Genomic DNA, 18648 nt, shown 5'->3' with positions numbered 1-18648 from the left:
CTGAGGCTTTTAAATGAGATTCAGATGAATATTTGACCAGGAAATTGAGATGCCTTTGGTAAGTTAGGCTCTAATAATAGCAGGACAGAAGATAAACTCAGTCTATAAATGTATGAGATCTAGTTTGAAAAGCATGAACCTGAAAGTCTGTCCATGATAGGCTATGACTGGTCTTTTCCAATCCCTACAGGAGGCTCTAAGGCCCTACTGAACCATGATCTTATTGCCCTATGCTCCAGGAAGCAGAAAAGTGACAGCAAAGGAGCACCAACAGTGGGTCTGCCAGGTCTACCTAGAAAGGCTTTACAGATGTTATCAATCAGAGCCCAACAGGTTGAGATAAAAGGACTTGTCCTTAGCAGATCAGTTCCTGGCTAGAACCGAAAGGGTGAGTTGCTCTGTTTTGTCCAAAGGAGCTGCAGGGATAAACAGAGTTTGTTTCTGGCTCTTTTTTCTTACACTGCGCTTGCAGAGAGAGAGAGAGAGAGAAAGAGAGAGAGAGGAGGAGGGGGAGAGGGAGAGGGAGGGAGGGAGAGAGAGAGATGGAGAGAGGGAGGAATTAAAAACTGTAGCCCTGAGGTAAGGATGAAGCTAAAAGGAGCTGGCTATAAAGTAGCCGAGGAAAGAAGCAGCATCAAACTTAAATGGAGCAAAGCATAGCTGCTGTTTATAGAGTTCCTGGCTTGGAACCTGGAGTAGTCAATGGGCAGAAGTTCCATTACTGACCACAATGGCATAAGGACAGGATTCATTAGAGAGCCTGAAAAAAAGGGTCTGAAGATCCAAAAGGAGAGTTAGGAGACTATTGGATTGTTCATTATCCCAGAATGGATTCACTGGAATATGTGACTTGGCTGAAGAACCTCACCATGGAAGACCCACCAATGTCAGCTGACAGCATGCAGGGGGTGCCAGTGTGAGAAAAGAACTACATGACCACCCCAGCCACTAGGAAGTGAGCAATAATTGAGTGCTTCCTATCACATTGACAAGAGCACATGAAACCTAAATGAGAATAAATAGATCTGTAGGCTTCCTCGGTTCCACAAAACTAAGAAAATAGTGTTTTGTTACTTTCCTGTGTGTGACAAGTTTTTCTGTGTTTAATTTCCGGTCAGACAGGTGATAAGGTCAAGAGTTGTCCTGGTTCAGATGAAGATGAACCTGGAAGAAGCTGGAATAATTCCTAGAATGGCAGTCTTTTTTTTTTTCCTTAATGAAATTCTAAACTAATTTCTATGTAACATATTATAATTAAGGTGTATGCAATAGGAAGATCACTGTAAATGCAGATTGATTAAAAAATGAATAGACCAAGAATCCAAGTATGTCCCAAAGATTTTGTTCAGTACCCAATTAATGTTTCAGTGATATTAGTGAATTTATTTGTGAGTTGTTGCTGCAAAATAACCTAATCAAGAAGGATTTGAACCAGCTAGCCTTCAGCCATACTCCTGAGGATATCAATAACATAGATTCAAAAAATGAAAAATTCCATTGCCAGTTGTGCACCTTGTTGGGTTTCACTAGCTCTAACATGGTGTGTGGGGGGAATTTCTTTGCTGAGGTTCCTTTATCTGCACTTCTGTATGGTCAAAAAAATTAGATGCTCTACAGATCAGGTAGATTAAAAACTCCTCTTTTTGTTTGCAAAAAAGCAAAATAGCTTATACTATCTTATATTCCTAGTTTGGTTGACAAAAGGAATCTCCATTCATAAGCATGGGTGACAGTCAGGCTTTCTGCCATATTCATCTTGTGGGTAAAATATAAATATGTGGGACATTCTGCAGCCAGTAGAGAGAACTTTCCTTCTTAGTTCTTATGTATCAGCTCACATTCATTCAAGAATGTTTCTTTTCAGTGAACTTCACTTGTATTCCCTTCAACTACATCACCTTTTTTTCATTCAGTGTTACCAGAGAGAAACTCATTAATATGACAAAAAAATCAGTTAGCAATGTTAGACCACTTAGCACCTGAGCACATTCCCAAGCCCCTAGCTTTCCTAAAGATGTCATTCAGGATGAAGAGAGATTTATTAAATCTTTTTTGGAGACTCTCGTCTAACCTATATTTATGGGGAAAAATAGATGATGGCAGCAGCAATTAACAGTCTGACAAAACTGCAAAATGAATGTGAAACACTTTCTGCTTCTCTGTATTTATTTTTCATGGGACCAAAAGAAACCAGAAACTAATAGGCAATTAGATGAGTAACATTCCTGTGAGAAGGAAGTAGTTATGACCCAGGTTCTAGAGATGAGTAGCAGTGGATTCAAATGAACATGTCAGTAATTATGTTTTTCTTAGATAGTATTTGCCTTCGAGAAACACAATTTTTAAAGATAATGAAAATTTGCAGAAGCAATAATTTTTGAATGCAAGATTTTCATTCTGTTGAAGGACATACTTTTTTTGGTCAATTTGCAGCCTAAAAGAACCAGATTTTGTTCCACCGATGTAGCAACAGTCAGAATAAGGGCCAGAGTGGAACTTCAGCTTGAATACAGAAGTGCATCTAATAAAGATAAGTGGGTACTAGTGTTTATCTGAGTAAAAGAATGCTTAGACCAGATGAGGCATTGCATATTAAGACCTGTATTCGCCATACTTTCTCAGACTTCAGCCTCTCAAAACTCCCACAAACCTTCTTGTCCCTTAAAGGAAAAAAGTTTTTAATTAAATTCTTGAATAAACCTCCAGAACAAAAACACATCATGCAGACTTCAAGCACCAGACAAATTGCCAGTGCAGCAGCCTTCAGCTAGGTGAATTATGGATGCCCCTGAGCTAGGTGAAGTATGGATGACCCTGATTTAGGACTTGAATAATGCTATCTGCTTGCTTCTGTTGAAAGAGAGCTGTTTATCTGGGGTTTTGTGGGGGAAAGAACTTGTGCTGGCTTTTTTTTCCAGGAGGAGGGGAGGGTGTATGCACACAAAATACTTTACTAATGAAAGAAATAGTTTGCTAATGAACTTTTAGCTTCTCTATATGTGAGCCTTCGTAAACCATGGAAAAACTGAAAAACTTGTAAATGGTAAATGTTCTTGTATTTCAGGATATTACAGATTTGTTAGAGACAGTTGTGATTATTAATAGGACTGGAAGAAAAATGAGGGTGACAGATTTGTTTGCAAAACGTTTTAATAGGCAGTTTTGGAAGTAAGTGTGCAGCGTTTCTTTAATTCTGCTGTACTGAATAAAGCAAGAAGTAATTTCATTCTAGACAGGTTTGAAAAATTGATTGACTTTTGATTATTCTTATCCAGTTCCCATAAGATATTCTGGTATTAGATCTACAGTGTATCTAATTACTTTTTGCTATGTGTCGGGGTATTCTGCATCCCCGCGGGAGTGTATATGCCAGTGTTGAGCAACCTGCAGCCTGTGGGCCACATGCAGCCTATCAGGGGTCTATTTGTGGCCTATGAGACATTTTGTTTACCATTGCCCACGTACAGGACTGCTTGATTACACTGGTTTCTGTCCATACAGGGGTTTTTCCTACCATTATTATTTAAATTATATATATGTAGAGCAAAGGCATTTGAAGTGAGGTGCGTGCGGATTGCACACAACATTGACTATGAGAGCCATCTGCTCCCCCTGCATGCAACCAATCATTGCTACAGTTCAGTCAGTACATCCCAGAAATTCCAGTTATACAAGTGCAGTTAGCAAAACTACTGTATCCTGGGAGGCTGTCCTGTATATGACAATTTTGCAGTCCACTGAAATATAGGGTCGCTTGCGCAGCCAACACACTAGCTTCGGTTGTCCATCACTGGTACATGCAAACTGGATGAAGTAATAAATGTGGCTTTGTAGGTGCAGGCAGCTCCATTGATTTCAGTAGAAGTTTTGTGCACAAGTGATTGCAAAATACTTCTACAGCTCAAGAGTTACTTCAAATTGAGACCATTTTGGGTTCCTTCAACATTCAATCTTATTAGTAAGTGCTTGACTTTCTGACTTTATGGATGTGTATTTCTCTTCAATGTGATTGTCTTTCTAGGGGTTTAAAAGTGGCTGATTCATGTAGCTTCAGGGCTTAGCCAAGTTAGTCTGTACAGGTAAACTGAAAAAACAACAAATAGTTTGGTAGCACTTTATAGACTGACAAAACATGCAGATGAAGTCTACGCAAGTCCAAAGAATCCATTCTCAGAGTTAATCCTAGGAATTTCATAGAATCCTACTATAGTAGAACTAGAAGCAGCCTCAAGAGATCACCAAGTCCCGTCCCCTGACCTCACAGCAGGATCAAGCACCATCTAGATCATCCCTGATAAATGTCTATCCAACCTGCTTTTAAATATCTCCTGGGATGGAGATTCCACAACATCCCTAGGCAATTTATTCCAGTGTTTAATCACCCTGGACAGTTAGGAAGTTATTTCCTAATGTCCATCCTAAACCTCCCTTGCTGCAGTTTATGCCTGTTGCTTCTTGTTCTATCTTCAGAGGCCAAGGAGTACAATTTTCCCTCTTCCTTTCTGTGATACCCTTTTAGATACTTGAAAACTGCTATCATATGCCCTCTCAGTATTCTCTTTTCGAATCTAAACAAGCCCAGTTCTTTCAGTCTTTCCTCATAAGTCATCTTTCCTAGACTTTTAGTCATTTTTGTTGCTCTTCCCTGGACCTTCTCAAATGTCTCCATCTTTTTTGGAATGTGGTGCTCAGAATTGAACACAATACTCCAACTGAGGCCTAATCAGCACAGAGTTGAGTGGAAGAATGACGTCTTGTGTCTTGCTCACAACACTTCTATTAATGCATCCTAGAATCATGTTTGCTTTTTTTGCAGCAGAGTCACAATGTTGGCCCATATTTAGCTTGGGTCCACTATGACCCCTATATCCCTTTCTGTAGTACTCCTTCCTAGACAGTCATTTCCCAGTGACCAGTGGAAAGTGCATGACCCTGGAAGTCATCAATTGTGGAATATATTCCTGTCTCTATCACTGACTCAGTATGGGAATTTGGGCACGTAACATAACTCTTCACTCTGTTTTCTTTTCTGTAAAATAAAGTTGAATGATGCTTACTTGTCTTTGAAAACTAGTTTGAAATCTATGTATATTTCTACTAATATAAGAAGTCTGAACATTAACTGTTCAATTGCAAGTTTGTCTTTAGGTTTTAAAATTATCCTGCTGAAATGAATGAAGTAGTACAAACCATCTGCAGACTTGGAAACACACCATAGATCAGTTTATGTTCAGCTTATGTTTTCAAAGGTGTCTGTACATCTATACGTGCTAACTTCTGGAGCATACCTGTGCACAGGGGATAAATTCCAAAATACACCCCACAGCCACAGAAGTTCAAAATACAGAGGACCCTAAAATACATCAATTTTCAGCTAAAAGTGGAGGGTCTCTGTTAGAAAAGAAACAGGCAACCCAGGAGTGGATGAGGTAAAAGAAACTGCTTTATTGCCCACGCATGTTAGCCTCGGACCCCTAATACATCGTTCCGAGTGACAACAATTTGGCACCAATTACTGTACACCCTTTTATCTATTTCAGTATATTAATTCACACGTCTATCACTACTTTCCCTAAAATCTTATTTAGGATGTTAACTCACGTGCAATGAATATTAACAGGCAGGTGATGAATATTATTATACCTGCTCCTAATTACTATTTACAAAATTTCTAATTAAATCAACACTTTTCTACACTACAAACTTTCCAAATCACCGGGTTACAGAGATTACAAAGAAAATAACCCTGAAAATATTTTACACGGAACCAGTGAGGGCAAGTAAAAGACACAACAAAGGAGAGCAGTTGCATGCTTATCAATCTTTCTAGGCTGCAAGAACAAAGGGAAAGAGCATATTTATTCATTAGAAAGGATAATACCTATTTTGACCGAACTCTTAATCTATCTTTCCAGACTGCAAAAACAAAGGGGAAAAACATATTTAAAGGGCAATGACTATTTTGGCTAGACCCCTGATGCATAGTCATCCCAGACCCCTATTAATTTTTACACATCCCAGCAGTCTCACTGTCCTCTCATTGTGACCAAACTTTTGTCATTAGCACTCCTGGAATCATCATCTATCCACCATTCCAACAAAAGAACACTAAGTCTACTTAGCATCTTGGATGCTAGTTTAGGAATTGTCATGGGTTTGGGAGACACAAGCTTTTAGTATTTACAGCCCAGGGTAAAGAAACAAAGAAATAGAAACAATGAAAGGGTGAATAATGGAATTCCAGTGATAAAGAGAAGCTACTGCTATTTTCCTTGATAAATAAAAGAGATTCCCTTTTTAGAGGCATGGAAATGTCCTGCAGTGATCATCTACCCAGCATGCTTTATTTAAAAGAAACACAGGATTGTTGTTTCTGAACATACATTATTATCAAGTTCTAACACAGAAACTGTATCAAATGTCAACTACTGTGTCAGCTTCTCATAATAGCTGGATTCTCTTTGTGCCAGCTGTACCTTCAGATTCTAGTAGAACTGCTATCCGAAGAGACTCAGTTAGGTAACTATGCAAAGCATAAATCACTAAACTTCCAGAACCAAGCTAAGTCCCCCTCAAATAAACCAGTCTGCCCTTTGGTAAATGATGTGTTGCTGACTGCCAATGCTGAAGCAGGTAATCACTGTAAGGAAAGACTTCAAAGACCCTTTGACTTGATTTATTTCTAGGCAAATGTAATTCTATGCACTTTCAGGTGTAATCTGAATTCAACAAGCCTGGATCAAAAACATAAGCAGACTACTTTATTTAAAAAAGAGGAACAACACAATTTTTTATTGAATAAAGAGAAACTGTAAGAGCTGGGATGTCTTTTTAGACCAGAGGTAATCTAAGATGCATGTCATCTGCCATTATGATCAAATTATGATGCAATCAGTCATTCGATTGAATGGATGATATTTTATTGTGAGGAACTTATTCAGTGACACCTGATGTTTGTACAGTAAATTGTAAATTTAACAGCTGAACATGAGCAGAAATGTAGTTTAATATATGGTATAAAAAACACTCTTCGGAAGGTATTGTATAACTTTTCTTAATGACTTTCATTTTATCCACACCTGTGTTCTCATTTCCATGTACATTTTAATACAAAATTGTTATGTTATGTGGCATGATTAACATACCTTTGTTTGGAAGAAAATCTTTATTAGAAAATCATGATGTTAGAAAAATCAACAGTAACTGAATTTCTTTTTTTACCCAATGGTTACAAATATATTTTAAAACACAATGTCCTAAACATTAAAATGCTTGCCATTTATTTTCAGATGTTGCAAGTCTAAAGAAAAGAAATCCCATTATTTTAGGTAGTCAAAAAGCTGCAATAAAGGGACAATGTGGGATAAAGTAACAGAAAGATACTTTGAAAAAATTAGATTCTGAAATATTCTAAATGCACTAACAATTACAGACAGATTCAACCTGACCCTCAGTTCTTCTGAGTTAATTGAAATACTGACATGGTGTTTAGGATGACAACTTCAATTTCCTTTCTTACTCTTGATTCTTACAAGTTGGAGATGGTGAGTTGGTCTTATTGAATGAAAAGGTAGCAGGAATCTCCAACCTAGAGTTGCCATTTTACAAAGAGAGAAAGCAAGCAAAGAACATTATTGGGGTTGCATTTGAATTTCAATTTACAATTACATTGCCAATTTAAATTCTCTTTTATTTGATCACAGTGCCTGTGCTTCTCCAGCATTACTACATGAGAAAATTGAATATCAATGCAGCGCCACATTAATCACTGCTGAAGTAAACACCCAAACATTTTCATTCACATTAACATAAAATATGATGGGCTGGAACTATAATTTATTATAAACTATACTATATAAAATTTATAAATATCATATGTACTTATTCATAAAATAAAACTTCAAAAAAAGGAGCCCAAATCCATGTTTTAGAAGCAATGTTTTTCAAAAATGCTGAGGCCCATTGGACAGCTGACAAATATGGTTTGAGGAACTCACATGTATGTTCCTGTGGCCTGGTTTTTCGCTGGATAACCATCATTGCCATCAACTTCAATGGAATCTACTTGTGACCATATTTTAGCATTCCCATAGCTGCATTTGGCCTGAAAAACTCACGTTGGCTGTCACTGCTGGCTCCTGTGAACCTCAGCATCCCAAATATAACTGTGGAATTTGGTGATTTACATGTTGAGGAAAAATCATTTATGTTACTTCCAAAATAAACCTTGGCTTGTTTGTATAAATGGCTCAGGGCTAAAAGTTGTCACACAGATTCCACTCTTTTGCTATAAAACCATTTACAGAGTGTAGGTAGTCATGTTAAGCTCATTCCTTGTTTTTCAATTCACTGTTCTTTTAATTATAAGTCATAGACATAGGGAGAGAGAAAATTGAACTGTCAAGTTTGCTTTGAGTTCTAACATTAAAGAAGGAAATTAAGCATAATCTGGAGATTATGAAACAGAAGTTGATCTGTATACAGATTTCGACATATAATAAATGCATAGAAGGAAAACTGCCATGCACCGTGATAAAATACCTGTTAGAATATATCTTACACAAGGTTTTATGGATAAATACTGGTCCTTAATTAAACCTAGTAGTTTATCAAAACTTCTGAGATTACTCAAATTATTGTAAAGGATTTTTCACAAATGAGGTGGAAAAATCCCAAGGCCCAAATCTTCCTTCACTTAGGTAAGAGGCAAGAAAGAGGAGCTGGTGTAGAATCCAATCTTACCAGAAAGCTTTTCAACTAATGTCATCGCATTTTATCACTTTTCTTCTACTGCCCATTGTGTTAAGTGCACATCCCTCTACTGTTCTTTGACGATTCATCTTTATTTGTCTATATGTCCAGATCCTGAAGTCAGAATCTAAAGAAAAGAAGGCTAGAAATATGCATCTCACTTGCCTTGGAAAGCATTTTGCAGGTTCTTCAGAACCCAAATGAAACATTCCACCTGGTTTTAGGTGTTTTTATTGTTGTAAGGAGTATTTTGACTGTTGGTCAGGCCAGCTATCTGCCCTGTTTAGGGATGGGGGTGAGGAATGGGGAGGGGGTGGGTGGACCTGTTGTGTATTCCTTCCCTGGCTTCTCCTCTGCAGATCTAATACCTCCCTGGGCCCCTGTAACTGGGCTTCAGGCTGAGGTTTATTCAGGCCCCAGGTCCTCTGGCTCACCCTACCTTTCCCCAGCACTGCTCTGTCTGAGGTACCCTTGGCTAGTAGACAGCAAGATCCCTCATCCTTGAGCTGGAGGGAGAGGGAACCCTCCTTGCTGAACATCTATTTATATACAGCTGATGGGCTTTGATTTCCATAGACCCTCTCCCAGTTGGTTCCCACCCTCAGTCCTCTCCTAGGGCTGTTTTAATATTTCCCATTCGAGTGTGGGGCAACTGCCCCACATTATATGGAGGTATAGGTTAGATATTAGGAAAAAACTATTTCACTAGGGCTGTGTCTAGACTGCAGGGTTTTTTCAAAAAAAGTAGCCTTTTTTCGAAAAAACTTCACCTGCATCTAGACTACAGCCACGTTCTTTCAAAATTAAATCGAAAGAACATGGCTTTTCTTTCGACAGCGGTACTCCTCATTTCACGAGGAATAACGCCTTTTTTCGAAAGTGTTCTTTCGAAAAAAGGCACTATGTAATGCAAACTGTGCTTTTTCGAAAGAGAGCATCCAGACTGCCTGGGTGCTCTCTTTCGAAAAAGCGGCTTGCTTTTTCGAAAGTACTGGTTGCAGTCTAGACACTCTTTTTCAAAAGAGGCTTTCAGTCTAGATGTAGCCTAGCATGTGGAATCTCCATCCATGGAGTGGGTGGACTCTCTATATGGGTGGGCTCTTCATCCTGACAGGTTTTTAATTTCTTTCTTGACAAAGTCTTGACTAGGATGATTTATTTGGGTTTTGTCCTGCTTTTAGCAAGGGGTTAGACTGAATGACCTACTCAGTGTTTTCCAACCCTCATTTTTTATGATAGTAAAGTCTATGCCCAAAGGTCTCAGGGCATCAAAAATGACTAGATAAAAAGGGCAACAGGCCCCCAATAAAACTGTGAAAAGTTAAAAATCCAATATCCCACACATCTGTAAACAGCCCAGCTAGGGAATGATATAGAATACCATTCTTCTCCACAACACAAATTACTTGTCCTTTGTTCTTTACAGTGACTTCCAATAGAATTTTGAATCAAGTTCAAGGACTCAGTCCTTACTTTCAAGGGCCTGAGACCAGAATATTTTAAAGATCATTCAAAGCTATGATACAAAGGCCATAGTTAGCAAATTTGCTCACTTGGCACAATGGCATGCTTAATGACACAATTTGTTGAAAAACCAGTCAGAGACTGTAGGATGACCCCTTCCCAGGAATTAAGAACCACTCTAAGTTCCAGATGTGTTTCTTTGATCTTTCCTTCTCTATCATGAATGCAATGGGACAGGTATAAATATAAAACCTACCAAAACAAGACACACCACTGATTATGCTCCTGCCCCATGAAAGATGTAAGTCAAGTGGCTTAATGCACTACTGGAAGGCACTCACATATTGTCAATGTGATAAGCACAGTATCAGATCTTATTCAGAATAGAGATTTAGGCTCATTCTCTGTATTGAAATACCCCAGCACTCAGCACGCAATTCAGAAGTTCAACCTCGATCTACAACTCATCTTATAGCTAGTGTTTTACCTACCTCTATTATAGATTTAACTGGAGCCCAAGTTCCACACATACACAGAACTTACAAATTCAAAAGCAGATCAAGATGTCAGTTTTATCGCTCAGATTCAGTTCTAAAAACAACATGAAACACAGCAGAAAAGAAACAAAGTTAATCCTTTGCACCCTAGCATGCCACCAATGTGCTCTGATATGTCAACAAAGAGAGCATTCCCAAGTGCTGGGTTCCTTATCCTATCCCCTCTAAAGTCTATATACCCCATGCTAGTTCAACAGCGAAAGTTAAAGAAGCATTTGCCTGTCTCCTCAGACATAGTTGATGGGCAGTACCAAAGCTTCTATGAAAAGGAAATGGCTGCAAGGCAGGTGGATGTGGTAGTTGCTAGAGAGGGAGGGGAATAGCAAAAGAGGAAGGCTCCAGCAAACTGGTGAGAAGCTGTCAGACAAGCCAATACTCCAAAGTGGGTGAAGCTAAGAGGTAGGAAATAGCTCTGGGAACATCAAGTTCTAGCTGTTCCAAACATGGGTCCTGAGCTAAAAGCTGGGGAAAGTCCTACCTCCCCCAGCCAGGGACTTTTAGAGAAGAAGCTCCTAAAACCAAGAGAACTAGGGATGATTAACCACTAATAAAGATATAGAACTCAAAGGGTCAGAGACTATTAAGGACCTGGCCAGGAGGAATTAGGTCATAAAAAGGACTGGACAAATGCAGCATCAGATGTATAGGAAGGAGCCAGGTTGGTGTAGTTACCTGTCCTGCTACAAGGGGACACTAATAAAGATCTATATATTACACAGCCCTACCAGCCCTTAGTTACTGACAGGATGGTAGGCGGGGCTTAGATAGCTCTGTATTTTTCTGGAGAGGGAAGGATGTTACAGCAATGTGAGACACAGAACTTCCATTTCATAGGAAAATCCATAATTTTGAAATTTGTTTTCATTCCAAATTTGAAAAACAAATCAAATTAACAAAAACTGTCAGGTTAAGTGGAGGGTTTTATTGAAATGTTTCATTTTCATTTCTATATTTTAAATATAAAATTAGCTTTTGAAATGAAAATTCAACATTCTGTTCTGCAAATTGCACAACAGAACATTAGGCCATTAAACACTTTACTCTTTGTTGGTGTTACTCTTCATGTGGGAATTTATGATGTTGCAGAAATGGCATTTTCCAATAAAAAAAATTTTCACCAGAAAAACCTTTGATCGTCTCTACAATACTAATGTTTTGTAGTTAACCATAAGGAAATTTGGACTTTCTGCAGTTGCTAAAGGCTTCCTATGTAGCCTTGGACAGGCCTTCTCTGGGATTGGTTCTCCATTATTTTGCCCTAATTGATTTGGCTGTGTCTACACTGGGCCACTTATTCCGGAAAAGCAGCTGCTTTTCCGGAATAACTTGCTAGCTGTCTAAACTGGCTGCTTGCTTTTCCGGAAAAGCAATGACGATCTACTGTAAAATTGTCAGTGTTTTTCTGGAAAAACTATGCTGCTCCCATTCGGGCAAAAGTCCTTTTCCGGAAAAACTGTTCCGGAAAAGGGCCAATGTAGACAGCACAGTAGTCTTTTCCGCAAAAAAGCCCCGATCGCGAAAATGACTACCGGGGCTTTTTTCCGGAAAAGCGCGTCTACATTGGCCACGGACGCTTTTCCAGAAAAAGTGCTTTTCCGGAAAAGCATCCTGCCAATGTAGATGTGCTTTTTCCGGAAATACTTATAACGGAAAACTGTTCCGTTTTAAGCATTTCCGGAAAAGGGGGCAAGTGTAGACGTAGCCTTTATGTATAGCTCTGCAAAGTGTGTAAAAAAATTGTTACTGAATATAAAGTACTTGCCACAGGAATACATGCTGTGCCAAGTTCAAGCCAATGGAGAATCAAGACTTTGATTTTCCATTTGCCCATGCATACAGAGGTGGCTAAATTCCTTATATCTGTAAATACATGCAACATGCTATAGTGTTTTCAGCTTTAAAAGCTAACAATACCGTTTTGATACAAACTTGCCCTTAAGCACAATTATTGTCACTGATTTCAGTGGGCATATTTACCTGCTTAAAGTTAAGCACATGAGCTCTTTGCAGGATCAGGGCCTTGATGAATAATAAGCAGCCACTGCATTTTGAAGCACATGGGCTTTGCTGACTATCTTGTGCAAATCTGCTGCTTCCTTTAATAGCTGCAATCTACTGTACAAGGTGTTGCAAGAGTAACTTCAAATAAAGCACATTACAGTAACCTCACCTACAGGTCATGAAGGGATTGAATTTGAACATAAGACTATTAGTGGAGGTTTCTTATTGTGTAAATTATTCATATTTCAATTTTAAGGGTTTTTTTTCCAAATGTTATTGAAATCTTCCTGCCCTGGAGCAAGCTTCATAATAACTTGAGTTAATATATTTGCCTTTCACCTTTCAGAGGTTTGGGTTTAAATCTGGCTCAGGTCACAAGCAACATTAGTTCACTGGTCAGATTAGTTCTTTAATTTGTCCATATCACAAAACCACTGTTGTGGCGGAATTTGTCTATAGAGTGCAATGGGGAAGCTATAACAGAGGGAACCTAGAGCTTGAACAGGGATTCTGCAGGTCAGGTGTATTTTTGGCAGAGCTATTTGGATCTAGTCAATACTATACATTTCCCACTTGCATAAGAAGTGTTATTCAGCAGTTTTATTTGCGAAAATGAAGAAAAATTTGTTTAGATATTGGTTTGTCATTCATTTATTGAGATAATAAAGCATCATTAGAAGATTTATTATAATCTCATGCCAATTTCTGACCCTAATCTTGCTATGACTTATTCTCATCAGGTACCTACTCCCATCTGTTCATCACAAGAAGACAGCTCATATGGGTAAAATTTAAGCATGCATATGAGTGCAGTATAAGGCTCTTAGTGGTGATATCGTGAAAAAAAATAAACTCAGACTTTTTCAAATGTGAATACATTTTTAGGTTAAAACAAACAGCCTAATCATAGAAAAACAAATGGTCTAGTAGCACTTTATAGACTAACAAAACATATAGATGGTATCATGAGCTTTTGTGGGCACAGCCCACTTCTTCAGATGACCGGAGTTATGAGTTTAGGATGTTCACACCCAAAATAAATAGGAGAGGAGAAGGGGGAGGTGGGAGGAAGAAGGGGAGTGGGAGACAGGGAGCTAGAGGGAATCAGTAAGTATCTGAAGATTGGGTAGTTAAAACTAAGCAGATAAAAATCAAAGTCAATAGATAGTATCTTTCCTGACGTAAGAGTCTACACAAAGAGCTGTTCGTACCTTCAATGAGATGATCAGATAAGGACAATAATTATTTGTGAATAACTTACCCAGCTTTTAGTGGGATGGGAAAAAAATCCAACAATTATTTCTTGTTATTTATTGTTTGATTAGCTATAGAACAAGCCAAATAATTATTAGAATAAAATTGCAAAAATTGTCAGATAAATAATTCACAACCAATAATGCAACCAATTCCATTAATACTTTAACACCAATTATGGTGCATGTCCTTTATTACTTTTCTCCTATATTTTTGACTATGGACTAAGATGCACTCTGATGTACCAATGAACTCCCAATGGCTTCAGTGAATTTGGCCATATGTTTAAGAATATTCAAGGATAGCCATACCTACAAAACTCACACCCATGCTTAACTGTATGTATGCCAGTATTCCAATTAGACAAAGGCTACGTCTACACTGGCCCCTTCTCTGGAAGAGGCATGCTAATTTACAACTTTGGAATAGGGAAATCCGCGGGGGATTTAAATATCCCCCGCGGGATTTAAATAAACATGGCCGCCACTTTTTTTCCGGCTTGGGGAAAAGCGCGTCTAGACTGGCGCGATCCTCCGGAATAAAGCCCTTTTCCAGAGGATCTCTTATTTCCTACATTTCAAGTAGGAATAAGAGATCCTCTGGAAAATGGCTTTTTTCCAGAGGATCGCGCCAGTCTAGATGCTCTTTTCCGGCTTTTCCCCAAGCCGGAAAAAAAGCGGCGGCCATGTTTATTTAAATCCCGCGGGGGATATTTAAATCCCCCGCGGATTTCCCTATTCCAAAGTTGTAAATTAGCATGCCTCTTCCGGAGAAGGGGCCAGTGTAGACGTAGCCAAAGGGTATGTCTAGACTACACACTTCTTTCGAAAGAAGCTTTTTTCGAAAGAATCTTTAGAAAAAGCTTCTTTTGAAAGAGATCGTCTAGACAGCCACAACTTTTTCAAAAAAGCGATCCCCTTTTTCAAAAGAGAGCATCCAGGCAATCTGGATGCTCTCTTTAGAAAAAACCCTGTTTGTATTAAAGAACGCCTTTTTCTGAAAGAGCTCTTTTGGAAAAAAGGCATTTTTAATAATGGAGAATGCCTATTTCCTAGAACTGGAAGGGACCTTGAAAGGTCATTGAGTCCAGTCCCCTGCCTTTACAGCAGGACCAAGTACCACCCCTGACAAATTTTTGCCCCAAATCCCTAAGGCTATGTCTAGACTGCAGGCTTCTTTCGAAAGAGGCTCTTTCGAAAGCATCTTTCGAAAGAGCATCTTTCGAAAGATCGCGTCTAGACTGCCGGTGGATCTTTCGAAAGAGAAATCCGCTTTTTCGAAAGAGAGCACCCAGCGAGTCTGGATGCTCTCTTTCGAAGACGGCCTCTTTACATTGAAGAACGCCTTCCTTCGAAAGAGGAACTTTCGAAGGAAGGCGTTCTTCCTCGTGAAACGAGGTTTACCGCCATCGAAAGAAAAGCCGCGTTCTTTCGACATAATTTCGAAAGAACCCGGCTTGAGTCTGGACGCAGGGGAAGTTTTTTCGGGAAAAGGCTACTTTTCCCGAAAAAACCCCTGAGTCTGGACACGGCCTAAATGGCCTCTGCAAGGATTGAACTCACAACCCTGGGTTTAGCAGGCCAATGCTCAAATCACCGAGCTATCCCTCCCCCTTGTAAAATGAGGTTTACTGCTGTCAAAAAAACCGCCGCTTTCTTTCGATTTAATTTCGAAAGAACGCAGCGGCAGACACAGGTGAAGTTTTTTCAAAAAAATCCTGTAATCTAGACATAGCCTTAGTGTTTGCAGGATCAGTTTACTGATATGAGATAACTTTACATCACATCAATATAATCGTGTGTCTGATTTTTTTTAAATGTGCATGTATCAGTGCCTGAACAGGACGATCAGGTTCATACTTGGATCATAACTTCTCCTGGACAAGGATCTTGTCTTCTCTAATATGTACAAGTGTTGTATACACCAATGATTCTGTAGAAATAATGACTGTGCAAAGGCTTCCCCAACCGACAGATCCGCGTCTAGACTGCCATGCTGTGCCGGATCAGCTGATTGTCGGCACAGTGCGGTGGCCATGTTTATTTTAATGAAGAGGGGATTATTTAAATCCCCGCTTCTTTGCCTATGCCGGGTAAACTAGTTTACATGGCTCCATCGATGGAGCCATATAGTCTAGATATACCCTGTATGATCATGGATCAACAGTTAATGGCAGATGGGACTTTGTTCTTCTTTTCTTGATGGGGCTTTTGTCTCTCTTTCTCAGGTGGGTTCATTTGCAGGGCTCACTCGTATTGTTCTTCAGCCATCATGGTGGTACTGTCAGGTCGTCTCCAGGCAGGCTGGCTTCAGAGACTGATTCCTTTACACGCACACACACACACACACACACCTAACTTTAAACAGAGTTAAGGCAGTACGAAGTTTAAAATGCAGTTTCAGTTACAATATGGTTAAAATGGGGTTTCACTTAGAATATATAAAAAAAAAGTTTCAGAAAGAAGTTACAACAACAGATTCTCCAAAGGCAATTCTTAACAGGTTATTAACAATTAATCAAAATCAAATTAATAAAAATCGGGCCACAATTCATGAAATTACATACATGATGTCACATTAAATATTAAAATTTTGTAATTTTGTGCTGCAGCCCTACCAAGAGACAAAAGTGTTAAGGTGACCATGTATCTGTCCAAACCCGGAACATATCTGGGGTGTGAGACTTTGGGTTATCTTTCTTTTCTTCGCATTCTCTCTCTCTCCTTTTTCCTTATGTGTAAATAAGAGTTTGGTTTTGCTGGCCAAGACTGTATATTTTTGTAGCATCACAAGCCTGAGATCAGACAGGCCACAGAAAGCAAGCCCTAACCAGCCCAAACAGTGGTGCATGTGTGCCAGGTCTCAGAGTGACTGATAAAACAGTGTTCTGTGTTTGTAATATTTGTTTGTTTGTTTGTTTCCCCAGCAGTGAGACTGCAAGAGGAAATCAGGCCCAGAACAGAAGCGACATTTTCTATCTTTGCTGTTCTCTTCTGACCCCTTTTGCATGTCTTCACCTTGTTTGCTTTTAAATAAATGGACTGGGCTTTAACATTAGCAGCAACAACTGCCTGATGTTGACATCTTTAAAACAATTTCAAGGACTGTCAGGCAAGAGGATTTTCCTCATAAAAGCTAAAGGCTAAGGGTAAGAAGTTAAATGGTTAAAATGAAAACCTTATTTAACACTTTACATTTGAAATGCTTTAACAGTTTCCCTTCCTTTCCTATATCTTCCAGGAAAGGTTAAAAAGATTTTAGTGGCTTGTTTGCCATGGCACTAACAAGGCTGAGGTCTCTGTATACCTACCCTCAAACCTTGTTTAAAACTGTTTAATAGGATGTTCATGATTTAGAGAGAGTCAGTGGAGATGATGATGTTGTATGAGTCCCTTGCTTTGGTCTGTCCCATTGTGGTCAGGACATTTTTTAGGATAAAGACAGAGGACTTGACAGCTGCCTGGCTCCATCTTGTTATCCGATTTTTCAGTCAACCAGCATTTGTATCTGCTTGTTATTTCCCGCCAAACTCTCTTTTAAAGAAACTGATGTGAAGTGGTGGGTGGAATAGCCTATCCTCTCATTATTTTGTCCACCAATTAAGCCTAATTTCCATCACAACAATTGTACTGCATTGAATTTCAGTGCCACACTTCTCTTGTTTACCAGGCATCATCTTAACAGTCACTGAGTTATGTCAGTAGGCTTATTTGTTTTGACTTATTCCGTATTTGTTTCCCTTGCACACCCTCCCCATCAACATTTATTGTTATAGGTTATTGTGAGATTTTAAGGGTTTTTTCTTTCCCACAGTTAAGATCACAACTGGGCTGCACCTACTAGACCCCAGTTATCATTACAAACCTAACAATTGCTGAAAGCACGTTTCCTAAATAGGAATGTTTTCCTGAACTGAGGTAAACAATCCTACTGCTCATATTGATGTCTTTGGCAAAATTACTACAGTGGCACCTCCAAAATCTGGGATTCTCTCGTCCAGCAACATCCGTGGTCCAGCATGACCATAGACGTTCTTGGATGAGAAAGCCCCAGCGCAGGAGGGACAGCAGCTGGGAGCCTGGTGCAGCCCTGCCAATCTACTGGCAGCAGAGCTGCAGCAGCCTGGAAGAAGATGTCTGTCACACACATCTGCAGCATGGCCTAGACCACAGCAGCCCATAACAGGGAGTCTGGCTAGGCCTCATCAGCCTGAGAGGCAGCGGGGCTGAAGCAGCCGACACAGCAGTGGTGACAGCATTGTGATTGGGGCTGCCTGCCACCCGGCATCAAGGCTAGGGTCACAACTGCAGTAGCTGCACAGTCTTGCTTTCCAGACCCTAAGATTATACCTACTTATGTAACCTCTGGGTTTCAGCTGCAAGTAATTAAACACACAAAACAGTGCTGTCAAATTCTGGGGTACACACAGGAATTTCAAATTCAGGGGCTACAGCCCCCAAAGGTGACCACCACATCACCCTCCCTTCCTACCATCTGCTGTTCTTCTCCATCTTCCAGTACAAATGAGGTGAAAAGCAAAAGAATAGGCAATCAAGCCATCAGCCCCAGAAGGCTCTGCATACAGTCTTAGTCCTTCACTAACACCTCTAACAGGAGTCCT

General features: G+C 39.5%; 1 long non-coding RNA gene across 1 annotated transcript; it reads left to right on the top strand.

Annotated features, from left to right (window-relative positions):
- The first annotated feature begins 6925 nt into the window (after positions 1–6925).
- On the top strand, positions 6926–17236 carry LOC112545166 (uncharacterized). The gene is made up of 3 exons (XR_003088603.3): positions 6926–7037; positions 13514–13557; positions 16954–17236. It is a non-coding gene; the product is annotated as an uncharacterized LOC112545166 (long non-coding RNA).
- The last annotated feature ends 1412 nt before the right edge of the window (positions 17237–18648 follow it).

Source organism: Pelodiscus sinensis, chromosome 1 (genome assembly GCF_052426305.1).
Source record: "Pelodiscus sinensis isolate ZL-2025 chromosome 1, ASM5242630v1, whole genome shotgun sequence".
Taxonomy (NCBI): Eukaryota; Metazoa; Chordata; order Testudines; family Trionychidae; genus Pelodiscus; species Pelodiscus sinensis.
This window is presented reverse-complemented; position numbering and strand designations above follow the sequence as displayed.